The 14797-nt window shown below is 36.1% G+C and overlaps 1 protein-coding gene across 1 annotated transcript in view; it reads right to left on the bottom strand.

The window, feature by feature from the left end:
- The window catches only part of jak1 (Janus kinase 1), a 108845-nt gene extending 94262 nt beyond the window's left edge, over window positions 1-14583 (bottom strand). Inside the window, exon 1 of the mRNA XM_039735943.1 lies at window positions 14256-14583. The gene's annotated coding sequence lies outside the window, so the exon portion shown is untranslated. The remainder of the gene's footprint in view (window positions 1-14255) is intronic.
- Between the last annotated feature and the right edge of the window lie 214 nt (window positions 14584-14797).

The raw sequence follows: 14797 nt of genomic DNA, 5'->3' as shown, positions 1-14797 counted from the left end.
CATTGAGGGTGAGTAACCATAATTAATTTCCTACTTACAGTACTTAGTACATGTACGTACGTTTAGTTTCACTGTATGCACATTTACTGTATACAATTTTTCTTGCATTGTACATATTTATTGCTGGTGGCCTGTCTATCGTAATGGCTGTAACATATGTGATATCGGAGACACTCGATATCTTTAAAATAGTATTAAGGTTTTACTGTATATAAACAGTGCGTTTATATACATAATTTCAATGAATCTTACCTAATATCTAAAAGAATACAAAGGGATTATGCTGTATAACTGTGCAGGGAATATTTATAAACAGTGTGGGAAAGTTTATAAGGGCTTAAAATATACCAAAAATAACTATACAAACATATGGTTTCTACTTCGCGGATTTTCACCTATTGCGGGGTTCTGGAACGCAACCCCCGCGATCGAGAAGGGATTACTGTATTGCATAGTCCCTTTTGTTTTCTGGTTTGATATTGTAGTAACTGACATGTTTAGCAAAATATATCAGGGTAAAAGTAGTCATCTCCTACTGAAAATGAAGTAAACAGAAAAAGTTATACTCAAGCATAAATGTTCTCAAAACATTTTCAAGTAGAGTAACATTTATGCTTTGTTACTATACATCAATGAATGCAACTAATACCTTAATTAAAGCTAGCATGGATGAATGAATGAGATATTAAACATAATAAAGCGTAAAGTTTTCAGCTCAGTCTTCAAATGTAACTACCTAGTAACCTCCACAGAAAACCACTATGTAAATTATACCATTTCTAACTCGGCAAAACAGATGCAAGTGCAAATCACAACTTATGACAAAGGAACAAAAAAAAGTTAGACTTTCCTATGCTTATTTATTGCAAACTGATCATGCTACATCAATTTTCCAAACTTGCTTATTCCAGCACATGTTTGTAAGGGGGCACTGAGGCTCTTCTGACAGCAAAGCTTCTCACAGGATTGTCCAAGGCGCTGAAGTAGGAAGCACACATACCAACACTTGCTCATTCTTGATACATTTTAAAGACACTGTATGAGCTTGGATTTGAATCCAGTACAAGCAAGTCTTATTTAAGATTAGTTTTCTTTTCAAATAATTTGGTTTAAGTAGATAGACTACTGGGAATGTAAATAAGTTCTATTTGTATTATGATTGTTTTGGTCAGAAAAGCTAATTGGGAGGCAGAATCCCTATTTGTTTTGTAGTTGTGGATGGCCAACACTACCTCAGGATCTACGAGAACAGTCCATTGTTACAGTTTCAGTATCTGAGCCATCACTTTGTGCAAAGTTAACATTTATTTGCCCACTCATGACTGCAATTGGAAGTCAAGCAAAATTGACTACTCGTTGCATAATGGCTAACATGGTACAACAACCTACTACTTCACTCATGACTGAAAGGATTGTATGACAGACATTCAAATGAACTCCAACAAAATCAAGAATATCTTAAAATGAATTCCAAATATTCAACCCAGCTTTGTTGAAAAATACACTGTTAAAGTTCCCAAAGTTCTCAATGTCCAATCGATTAATGAGTGCTCACAACCATAAAATTATGACTGCCATTCGAAAAAGGCCACTGTACTTCCCCCCTCATCAATGTACTATAAATGGGGTCTTAGAGAAACTTTCATTTCATCTGTACAACATAACACAATGCTTCCTTTATAACTTAAAAGACTAATTACACTAAACATTGTTCACCATGTATCACTGCCTCTGCTAGGAAAAATAATTAAACTGTCTTGCCTACTGGTGGAAGGCACATCATTTTAATCCTGAAGTGAAGGAAATAATGCATTATACAACAAAATTACCAAACCTGGTTAAGATTTTGAGGCACTTAACTTCTTTGTTATAAAGGCCTGTTTTCACAAAGGAATTTACTTTCTAAAAAAGATTTGCAACAAAATAAACCTGACACTGGTATAAAATTCACAATGTGTATTTTTAGTGTGTTCTCTGCTTTTTCACATCAGTTCAAAAATATATACTGTAACTCTTAAATCATCCAGAACTCAGAGGGACCTGGTATGAAAGCCCCTAAATCTCATCTTCACCCCTTCCATTGACTGAACAGAGAATATTCAACTAACAAAACTGACTCACCTACAAGATCATCTTTCAATTTACTCTTTTTTCCACCCTCCAACCCTTCTACAAACTCCTAAGGCATTGAGCTGTTTCACTCAGTCATGCAGCCCTTACTACATTCAACAGACTTTGAAGTTCCTCATTAAAGTCTAAAGCCGTGACTCAGCCACCTGTAATTATTCATCAGCAGCTTATCTCAAAACATTTTATCACCACTTATGACTTTACCATGAAGCAATCCCAACTGCATGTAAAGTTATCAAGCACAGGATCTCCTCCTTCTAAAATGGATTATGTGGGTTCAATAATAGACAAATGCACAAGATACCAAGTTCATCCAACATTCTTACTTCTAAACTTCAGGGGAAGAAGAGATGGAAAGTGAATTTGGAGATGCATACTTGCTGGATTTGGTTGTTTTCATAGTTAGGGCACAGCAAAAGTTGCTTTGTTCCACTAATGAAACATTCTTAAATGTTTAGAACTAAACATTTAAGAACATTAGAACTAAATAGGAATTTCAAGCCTGAGAAATTTGGTACATAGAGTCATATGAAAAAGTCTGGGAACCCCTCTCAGCCTACATAATTTACTCTACTTTCAACAAAAAAAGATAACAGTAGTATGTCTTTCATTTCCTAGGAACATCCGAGCACTGGGGTGTTTTCCGAACAAAGATTTTTAGTGAAGCAGTATTTAGTTGTAAGAAATTGAATCAAATGTGAAAAACTGGCCGCACAAAAATGTGGGTCCCCTTGTAATTTTGCTGATTTGAATGCATGTAACTGCTCAATACTGATTACTTGCAACACCAAATTGGTAGGATGTGCTCGTTAAGCCTTGAACAAAAACAGAGAAAAAACTTCATGAACATACACACTCCAGTTTCAAAGAATGTTTTAAAAACACACAAGTTTCTTTTATGAAAACTAGAATACTGAATAACATAAAACTGTGTGTGCCACCAGCATACCAACATGGGTATAAGTAGAATAAGCAGCCAAGTAGCAAGTAAAAACATACATGCTAATAATAGTTAAAGCAGCAGGAGCTCACAGACATTAACAACTGTTCACAATGGTGATAGACCAGGGATCTCAAGCTCTAGTTCTAGTCCTAAAATCGGTACTGACCTCTACTCTCTTTTCTGTTTCTTTTTCCGCACAGCCACCACCACCTACTCAAAGCTTCATGATGCTCCAACAATGATAGACGGATTAAAAGGCAGAAGTCTACGTGACCATCATCATCATCAAGCCCTTCCGTGAGAATCCTAAATCCAAAGAGGACTGTTTCATTTATGTTAGGTAGAATGCCCAGAGGGGACTGGGCGGTCTCATGGTCTGGAATCCCTACAGATTTTATTTTTTCTCCAGCCGTCTGGAGTTTTTTTTGTTTTTTCTGTCCCCCCTGGCCATTGATCCTTACTCTTATTCGATGTTAATTAATGTTGATTTATTTTGTTTTATAATTGTGTCTTTCATTTTTCTATTCTTTAATATGTAAAGCACTTTGAGCTACTGTTTGTATGAAAATGTGCTATATAAATAAATGTTGTTGTTGTTGTAGTTCTGGAGGGCCGCTGCAGGTTTTCATTCCAACCTTTTTCTTAATTAGTGACCTGTTTTTGCTGCTAATTAACTTCTTTTGAATTAAGTGATTTGCTCTTGAAGATGCCGACCCAATAACTGTTTTTTCCCTAATTAGCAACCAAACAATAATGGGATAAAAAATGAGCCAAACAATGACCAGCAAACTGTGACAATCATGCAATATCTGAAAATAAAAAGGGTGGAGGTCTCAGGAATGTTGAGTTGCTCAGGTCCCCAAAACATTTTAACAGTGCTCTTAGAAAAGTAAAGAAAAAATCAACAATTTTGATAATGTATGCTATTGCACAATGAGAGCAGCAACAAGCCATGGAATTAAAGAACAAGTTTAATTAATGACAAGAATCAGCACCTAGTTAAGCAACTGTTTGGAGTGAAATTGGTTGGAGTTTGAGGACCTGACTTAGTTGGTCTTCTGTTGGCTCACTTCACATTTCACTTCTGTTTAAGGAAAGAAATGAAGCAATTCAGAGGAACAATGAAGAAATTCCGGGGAACAAATCTTAAAAAACAAGTCAATTAAAATGAATTCAAAAGAAGTTAATTAGCAGCCAAAACAGATCACTAATTAAGAAAAGGGTTAGAATGAAAACCTGCAGCCCTCCAGGACCAGAGTTTGAGATCGCAGTGATAGACACTGCTTACTGTACTGTACTCCCCATATTGTGTCTTGAATCTGAGAACATTCCGACAGTTCTTTCATTAATGTGTTCATACTGCCTATTAGTATCACTAAAGTACATACTCTCTCTAGTTTGTTTGCTCACCGATTGTCTGTGACTTCACTGTAGCTTCCATACCCGTTTTATAAAAGACTACAGCCCAGCACAGAAACACTGTGTTTATAAGTACTGCTCATCTTATTAGATTTGATCTGGTTCAACTGAACACATATGCTTTGTAGAATTGACCTGCACTTTGTCAAGGAGACTAAGTTCAAGTCTTGTTTTCTCTGTAAACTGCATTGTTACTAAGAGATAAGCAGGGATTGGTTTCAGTTGCTAACCATTCTTATTTTTATTTATTTTTTTAATTTCCTTAATGCGTTTCAATTTCAATTTCACAACAGCTAAACATATAAAATGTTTTTATTTTTATTTAGAACTAAGAAATGTCATTCTATTAATTTATAGATGGTCAAACAAACAATACGAAAATGCTCATGTGCGTTTCTTACCCTCCTAAGATGTTGACAAGTAGAAAGAGTTCCAATATCCTCTTGGACATAGTATAATGTACTTGAGAAATATAGAAAAAAGAATGCAACAAATCATCATCTAATTGCTAAGAATATACCTGGTTACATACTAATTAAGAAAAACATAAAAATAGCAATTTTAGCAGTTCAAAGCCTGACTTACAAATGATCATTTTGAGACAAATATTGATGGCAGTACTAAAAACTCAAGATAAACCAAACAGAGCTATATTCATCAAAACTTGGTGTGCCTGTGTTAGCAGCTACCAAAACCTCCTGAAATGAGATGGTCAGAGGATCAAAACTGTTGTGCTGGACTCATCCTTCCTTAGGGTGCTTAAACTACACACGCCAGTCTCAGTACAGCTTCTCTCAACTTTGTTTGCTCATTGATTGTCTGTAACCTCACAGTCGCTTCCATTAAATTCTGATATGTCCATATATGTTATAAAGGAAAAAAAATGAATTAGTTGTACTTCTTTTTTCACAAGACTGTATGCAATTAATCTATTAAGTATATTAAATACGAAAAAATGTATCTCTACTTATACAAACACTTCCCTAGTAATTTACACGACAAACAGTTCTCTGATCTTATAAAAGCAAATGTGCTACCTAACAATAAACCATTTGCCCAAGCTCTAAACTGACAATCATAAATATGAAGGAATAGTCAATTACAGCATAATTGCAGAATAAACAGAAGTTGAAAATCACTTATTTCTGTGACAAGGTTTTTGGTTATATTTCAGACAATTACAATAAAATAAAATTTCTGCTTAATATAAACTTACATTAAGTGATGAAAATGGGATACTCAATACATTATTTTCTTTTAAATATTCTTCTTTATTAAAAGGAATATTCACAAAATAACATTTCTTTTTTTAAATAGACATGTTTTCAAGCAGATCTCAAGGGACAGTAAAAGTATGCCTGGCTCCCCGATCCAAATACAATTCCACACCTGCAACATGGATTTGTGAAGTACCAACATGCATATCAATGCTTGCTTAACGTGTGATTTGTGAAGTACCAACATGCATATCAATGCTTGCTTAACGTGTAGTGCAGGGGTGCCCAAAACATCAATCGCAATCGACCGGTAGCTCGGAAAGGTATATATATATTTTAAATGTTAGTCTATCATATATCCTCCCTATGGCATTTGCCACTTGATTGACATACAGGGCGGCCAGTCTGAGATCTCTTTTCTTCTAACACACTGGTCGTCCCACACATACGATCAAACGTGCACGCTACTGTAAAACTCCGGTTATCTAAGTGATCTAGTTAGCCTTCCAATTTATATCGACTAAAGAAGGCATTTAAAAAAAAATAAAAAATTGTTGGTTTTGGGCTGGAAGTGGAATTGGAAGAGGATTTTTTTTCTCTCTCACAATGTCACAATCGAAGTGCGTTTGTCTGATCTGTCAATCTATCATTGCAATTCCAAAGAAGGAAAATGTGGAAAGGCACTTTCAAACTGTTCATAAAAACTATGAAACTGACTTCCTTCCAAAAACCAATCTGAGAAAGAGAAAGGAGAGGGAACAAAAATCGCAGTTAATCAGACAGCCATCATTTTTCACTCGGCTGAATTCAAAAGCAAAGGCAGACACAACGAAGCATCGTTCCGGGTGAGTCACTCGATCATTAAGCATAAGAAGTCCTACCAAGATGGAGAGATGATAAAAGATGCCTTTGTTGAGGCAGATGGCTAGGGAGCCCCAGTCTGGAAAAAAAGGAGTATCTCCTTGTCACTAAACATGCAGAACACAAGCAACTTAATAACGATCATTGGCCACTAGACTTGGGATTTTTTCCGATCTGACCAACATGTTGAATGAGCTTAATTTACAGCTGCAAGGAAAAGAGAAAACCATGGTCAATATAATTAGCCCAGTTAATGCTTTCAAACGAAAAATGTAACATCTGGAGTTGATTTGAGGTGTGGTGCTTGCATGTGGAAGATTTTTCTGTGATCAGACAACATGCGGTCAAAGGAGCTCTCCGTGCAGGAGGAAGAAGCCATCCTTAAGCTGCGATAACAGAAAAAACCCATCCGAGAAATTGCTACAATATTACGAGTGGCAAAATCTACAGTTTGGTACATCCTGAGAAAGAAAGCAAACACTGGTGAACTCAGCAACGCAAAAAGACCTGGACGTCCACGGAAGACAACAGTGGTGGATGATCGCAGAATCATTTCCATGGTGAAGAGAAACCCCTTCACAACAGCCAGCCAAGTGAACAACACTCTCCAGGGGGTCGATGTATCGATATCCAAGTCTACCATAAAGAGAAGACTGCATGAAAGTAAATACAGAGGGTGCACTGCAAGGTGCATGCCACTTATAAGCCTCAAGAATGGAAAGGCTAGATCGGACTTTGCTAAAGAACATCTAAAAAAGCCAGCACAGTTCTGGAAAAACATTCTTTGGACAGATGAAACCAAGATCAACCTCTACCAGAATGATGGCAAGAAAAAAGTATGGAGAAGGCGTGGAACAGCTCATTATCCAAAGCATACCACATCATCTGTAAAACACGGTGGAGTCAGGCAGTGTGATGGCTTGGGCGTGCATGGCTGCCAGTGGCACTGGGACACTCGTGTTTATTGATGATGTGACACAGGACAGAAGCAGCCGAATGAATTCTGAGGTGTTCAGAGACATACTGTCTGCTCAAATCCAGCTAAATGCAGTCAAATTGATTGGGCGGCGTTTCATGATACAGATGGACAATGACCCAAAACAAACAGCCAAAGCAACCCAGGAGTTTATTAAAGCAAAGCAGTGGAAAGTCTTGAATGGCCAAGTCAGTCACCTGATCTTAACCCAATTGAGCGTGCATTTCACTTGTTGAAGACTAAACTTCGGACAGAAAGGCCCACAAACAAACAGCAACTGAAAGCCGCTGCAGTAAAGGCCTGGCAGAGCATTAAAAAGGAGGAAACCCAACATATGGTGATGTCCATGAGTTCAAGACTTCAGGCTGTCATTGCCAGCAAAGGGTTTTCAACCAAGTATTAGAAATGAACATTTTATTTCCAGTTATTTCATTTGTCCAATTACTTTTGAGCCCCTGAAATGAAGGGAGTGTGATAGAAATACTTTAGTTGCCTCACATTTTTATGCAATCTTTTTGTTCTACCCACTGAATTAAAGCTGAATGTCTGCACTTCAACTGCATCTGAGTTGTTTAATTTAAAATTCATTTTGATAATGTACAGAACCAAAATTAGAAAAAAGTTGTCTCTGTCCAAATATGTATCGACCTAACTGTGTGTGTGTATGTATTTATATATCTCTATATATCATTTTTAATGTAGGTAGATCATTTTGACCTGGTCATTTTAAAAGTAGCTCACAAGCCAAAAAAGTGTGGGCACCCCTGGTGTAGTACATAAAAATATATTAAATTAACTACCCCTTTTTTCATAACCAAAATCACTTTGCTGCAGTATGTAGTAAGGATTAAATCACATGACATGTTAAAATTGTAAGGTTGCAGGTACAACTCCTCTCACCCACCATACTCAATTTTGACCCTAAGCACAACATTAACAAGCTCTTTAATAAGGTAATCAAATTGTTTATTAAACTGAAAAACCAGCCACCTTGAAAGTAATGAAAGCAATACTAGAAATATCCATATGATAGAATTTTCAGGAAACCTTTGGCTTTAAGCTGTAGGAGAGTGGTTTGAAAATATTTGTTATACAAAACACAAAATTGTCTATAAATGTTTTTTTTTTTTTTTGGTAATATTTACTGCATAGCTGTTTCAATTCGGCAATTAATGTACACAAGTAATAGAATGCCTAAAAGACAATCTTTATTCAAGATTTATAACATCAATCCATCCATATCCAGGGGCAGGCAGCTGCAGTCTAACCCAGCAATCATTGGGTGTAAGGCAGGACCACCACCAGGACAGAACTCCAGTCCTGTGTTCCAGTGAACATAAACAAACGGGCCAGATGAGCAATGCCAATTTACCTAAGCTGCATGTCTTTGGATTGTAGGAGGAAACTGGAGCACCCTCAGGAAACCCATGCAGTCATTGAGAGAACATGCAATCTCCACACAGGCAGCACCTGAAACATGGTCTCCTTATTGTGAAGCAGCAGAGTTAACACTGTGCCACCAAGATTTATAATAGCTCTGTGTAATATGGGGTTTTTAACTATATAACAGAGACTAAGCGTGTGTTATTTGTTACTTTGATTAAAAGAAAGAACAAGAAAAGAAAGTGGGATACAGAATGCAGCCAAAAACTGCATGAAACAGTCAAAATGGAAAAAGCAGAATGGAGGAGGCAGCAGTGGGTTGTTAAATCAAACCTTGCCAAAAGCCACTGGGATGTATCAAAACAGACAAAGCGGTAACAACACTCAAGACTGTTACAGTACCCTGAAATAAAACTAGTGGGGAAATTACAGTACTGTATCTATATTGATAATAAAAAAAAGATTAGTGACCGAAACCTAAAAAAAGTTTGTGGTTTGTAAACTGTAATACTAAACTAAAAAAAAAAAAAATACAAAAATTTGTTATTATAATGCAACACAATCGTTTTAAATTGAATTCACTAACACTGGATAACTAAAGAGGATGTAGAGATCAGAGAGCAGACAGCAAGGTTGTGCTTCATCAGCCCTGAAGGGCCGCACTGGATGCAGGCTTTTGTTCCAACTAGTTAGAAACTAGATCATGGAATATTATATTTTTGTTTAGAGGTTCCATTGTTTATATTTTTTGTTGGCAAAAATTCTATCCAGCCCATATTTTACTTTTCTGGTTGAGAAAAAAAGATGTGGAATGAATAGGATTTGGATCCATTAATCCTTTTAAGTATTTTATTAAATGTAACCATTAAATAATGAACACACTTATTAGTGAAAATGACAACAAATTATCTAAGTGACTGCTGCTATTTGCACATTCATGATAAAGAGCTTTCCGATTACCGCCAAAAAATAAAGAAAAATAAATTCTTGACAAGAAATTGACCCAAATTGGAGCAAAAAATAAATAAAAATGTTGAGGCTCCTGTGCCATAAAAGTCAAGGCAGCAGAAAGTATTTGTAAATTTCAAAGAGAAGTAAAAGTCAACTTGCTATTAATTCTGAAACTGCAGACTGAGAGAAGGAGCGAGTCATTAGATTAAACGAAAAGTTCAATAACAACACTGCCATAAAATTATGAAATTGGTTGGAGGAAAGCAAAAGGCTGCGGCCACTGTGGCAGGAGTGGGCATTTATATTAAAAATAAGAGTTTAACAATCCTCATTTCTGAAATCAGAAAAATAAGCAAATGGAATAGCAGTTTATTTTGTAATGAACATATAAAAACATGCACAACAGTGCCAAAACGGTATAATTCTAAATGTTTTGCTTTTTCATAAGACGCTGAACAAAATCAAAAGCACATATACAGACATTATAATAATCTATTAGTCCATTATCTGCCCCACTAAATCCTTGTCAGGTGTGTCAGATTTAATGCAATTTACCATAGTGTAGATATTACAACAACATTTTTTGGCATTTTTCTGAAAGAAAAACAACATTAAAATGTATCTGTTTACTAAACAATTTGTTACCATATCAATTACCTGTACAATTAACTATTTTTTTAAAACTATCTCAGTTCTTCATACTCTTTTCAGTTTGACATTTGGATTTCATTATGAACCTGCCACAGATGAAACTTAAAAAAATTCACCTCAGTTCACCTTCTGCTTGCATGTGAATTACCAACATTACACTTTTTTTTTTCCCCTTTTTAACATGAAGCTCGCTTTTGGCTGTCTACCAATCAGTTTATTTCTTTAAATTTGCCACAAGGACGTGAACAGGTTGTACGTGGTAAGAAGCACTGAATGCAAATAGCTTTCTTAAACTCCTAAGTAATGCGTGTGGATTATTTCAAACCTGCGAGTACCTGGATTCATTTCTGAATTAAACAAGTGCTTCTAACAAACACAAAAGTATTTTATGCACTCAAGGCCATTTTACGATAGATGCTGATTGATTTTAAATGTTTCTAAGGAAAACAAAACAACTAAGGTTTATACCAGAAAAGGTCATTGTGCCGTATCGACCACAAAAAGTGAAGACTTCAATCAATACCAAAAGGGAAAACAAAAATTAGAAAAACTTAAAACACACAGCACACAAAGTCCAAAGACTTAGCCACAATGGTAAACTATGAAGAGGCACGGCATGAAATGAGAGAAAAACAAATTCACACTGTGAAAATACACATTTATGGGGCAAAATAAGAAAGAAGAAGATGTCATTCTTTATTAAAAAAAAATCACTATATTTTAGAATCAAATCATATTTATATAAAGCCTTTCACAGAGTGCAATATTACAAGGTACTTTATACAAGTTAGCCTAAAACAATGATAATACAAAATGTGTAAAATTAGCCCAAAAAAATCAGAATCCCTCTGCAGTGAATTTGTACACTGCCTATATGTACAAAGTACAAACAAAGAAACATACGCTACACTTCTGTGTGACTGGCAGCACTGCATTTTATTTCCTTTTTTACGCAACCATGTAAATCATGACATTAACACTATGGTATGCTGCAGGCTAAACAGTCATTTGACAGTACATGCACATAAACACGCATCAGTCTACTTCACTAAATACCCAGTCAAAAACAACACAAATGTAAATACCACAAAAAAAAAAAAAAATTCATAACACTTAGCTGGGGAAAATTCTGTAAAGACATTTATTCTATACGACAGATATCAAACAAAAAAAATCATCTAAAACAGTTTTCTAAAGATGAATGACATATGAACTTTCCACTCTGAACACTGACAAATGTCCTGAAACTAAATTCAGGAAACAGAATTTAAACAGTTCTACTTTAAGAAAAACAGTCCCACGCTTGAAAACGGAATCAGGATCTTTTACAACATACAAAACACCCATTGCAAATAATACATTTTATTAAACATTTCTTTAAAGTCTCATACCATTTTCAAACACATTTTAAATATTTTTGAAACCTCTCATGAAAAACTAAAATAGCTAATAATAATAATTATTCTTTGTATTTATGTAGCGCTTTTCTCACTACTCAAAGAACTCCGCAATTGCAGGTTAAGGGCCTTGCTAAAGTCCCTTTTGGCATTTACGGGATTCGAACCAGCAACCTTCCGACTGCCAGCACAGATCCCTAGCCTCAGAGCCACCACTAATGTTTTGGCCATTAGGTTTCACAATATCAACCAGTTTAATCATCAGTTTAAAGGCAACTTTTATTTTTCCCTCTTCTCAAAAAAAATTCTTGGCTAACCAAACCTTGCTAAATATTTCCTGTTTTTTATCAATCAATCTTTCTTTTATACAGTGCCTTTCATGGTGAACCACCATTACAAAAAGCATTTGCATGCAATACCCTTATCTTGTTACCTTGTGGTTAAAAAGGTAACTAAAGATTTACAAATCTTGCCTATTAAAATTTAATAAGCAGCTTGTCACCATTCAAAGTATGAATATGAATTTGTCACTACAACAGCTAACCAAACAGAAAGGAATATGTGCAACTTTAAGATGTGCAAAGTCCACTTCAGATATCTTCTTGAACTTGACAACATAAGAAATTTGACAATAGGAAGCCATTATTCATTCACTCCTATTTAAACAATGGAATACATAAGCATCAGTATTACACAAAAAAATGGCAGACTGAAAAACTTCAATACCTCTACAGTCACTATAAATACAGAGAAGGTTCCAAAAAGTTGTTTATGAACTGGAAATTAACATCAAGCGTGAAGGACATAAAATAGGATGCTCAAAGCAACGGAGTTCAAAACATGGCAAGTACAAGTTGGTGACAGATCCAAAAGGGGGCCACGACAGAATCACGACAGACGTGTGCTTGGATTCTTACATTTACGAGCAGCAAATACATGCATACATATTTTACTACACATCTATGAGGCTTTTAAGTGAGAAAAAAAAATAAGCAGTACTCAACTAAAAATGTCACAGAAACATCTAACATATCTACCTCGTGAATTTGTGACGTTCATCAAGGCAACTGATTGTTTTATTAAAACCACACAATTTATATCTCTCTACATACATATAAAATCACCATACAGCATACATATATAATATTATATATACACATAAATGCAGCGGGTATAATACATATATCTGTGAATTATACACACACTTATATCTGTGAATTATACACACACTTATATCTGTGAATTATACTCATACTTGTATATAATAAATGCACCATTTACAACCATATTCATACAATTCGGCATACATATAAAAACATTGCACAACCTAAAATACCTTAGAACTGAATTAATACACATAATAAACCTGAATACTACATATTATATATAACCCTGCCCACACGTTTGTATGTGAACAGTTTCACATCTGCCCCTTATTTAAACAAAAAACGCTGGTGGGACTTCAACAAACCATCTTCTCACTGTATGCATACTTGTTTCACGAAGAAATTCCCGTTTTACGGTCTATGACTAACTGGTTATCCCCGCATCTCTGGGGGCTAACAATCTGAACGTACCATCTAAATAAGTAAAGAATGTATCATTTCTAAGTAGTTTACACTTGCGCTTTTCCCTAAACTGACTTTAAGAAATATAAAAGTATTAGTGCCGCCGAGTCCAGAGATGACGTACGTTCTTGCTTGTGTTGTCTGGGTTTAATAAAGCACACATTCTTCTGACAACACTGCAAATGATATTATAGGAGCTCAAATATTTTTGATTTACATAATAATCAAGCATTTACAACAAAATGGGTATATCTTTTGGGTATTTTTTTTAACGCATCAATTTTAATAAAAACGCAACGTGTAACTGAAAAAGCACGCATAGACTCGTAGTGCGTACAAAAATGACGAGCTGCCGCGAGCTCATTTCGTTAGAGGACTTTCGTGCGAAAGACAAAACTGGGTAAAGTGGTTTCCAAAAATTGATGGGATTAATCAAAGGGGGGCATTTTTTAATAAATAATCCACTGAATGGTGTTCCTAAAAAAAGTAACAAATGGGTGCGTGCAATTTCTCACACACTGGCCACGACTTCTTCCGAAAATGCGTTCCCTTCAACTTCGTCACTCTTTTCGAAACGACGCGTCGTAAGACAATCGCTTACTTTTCGTCGCTCTGACCACTTCTACGAAAGTTACGGAACGGGACAAATCACCGGACTGTCGGAGTCGTCCACTTCTGTCGCAATAACTATCGTCTCGGCATTACTGAACCCTCGGCCCCATAATTTTAACTATTCGCGGCCTCAGGCGCCAGGCTTACCTCGTTCCCGTCGATATACCAAAAACTTGACGCTTAACATCCAACTTCACCGACTGGCACGGATAAAGTGTTCGCCACCGCCGTGTGAGCTACTTCCGTATATTGGTGTCCATGAACCGAGGAGTCTCGAACACGGCAGCGGTGGGGTAGCGTCCTCGCTTCTTTTTCATGAACTCGTGAAAAAAACACTCGTGTTCAGAAGGAAAAAAAATCACAAAAAAGTAAGCCGTCAAGGTTCGTATGTTTCCCTGCTAAATCCCCAACACTGTTTACTTTCGCTCCGCCGTTCAGTCTCTGACCCTTCCGGTCTCCGTTGTGAAATTCCCGAAACACTTCACGACAGCAGACGAGTAAAAAGCTCGTCAGCCAATCAGAGTGGCGAAGTGCGAATGACGTTAACCCTTCAGGTGCCGCCTTTACCGTCCATTCTATTCGTTTTTCGTCTTCTTTTCTCCTCTTAACGCAGTCCCATTGTGTTTCTTTAACGTTTTCTTAAGATTTTTGCCCACGCACTGAAACGTTTTCTTAAGATTTTTCCCCAC

The sequence above is a fragment of the Polypterus senegalus genome, chromosome 14, assembly GCF_016835505.1.
Source record: "Polypterus senegalus isolate Bchr_013 chromosome 14, ASM1683550v1, whole genome shotgun sequence".
In the NCBI taxonomy this organism is placed as follows: domain Eukaryota; kingdom Metazoa; phylum Chordata; class Cladistia; order Polypteriformes; family Polypteridae; genus Polypterus; species Polypterus senegalus.
Note: the sequence above shows the minus strand (reverse complement) of the source record. Positions and strands in the feature narration are given on the sequence as shown.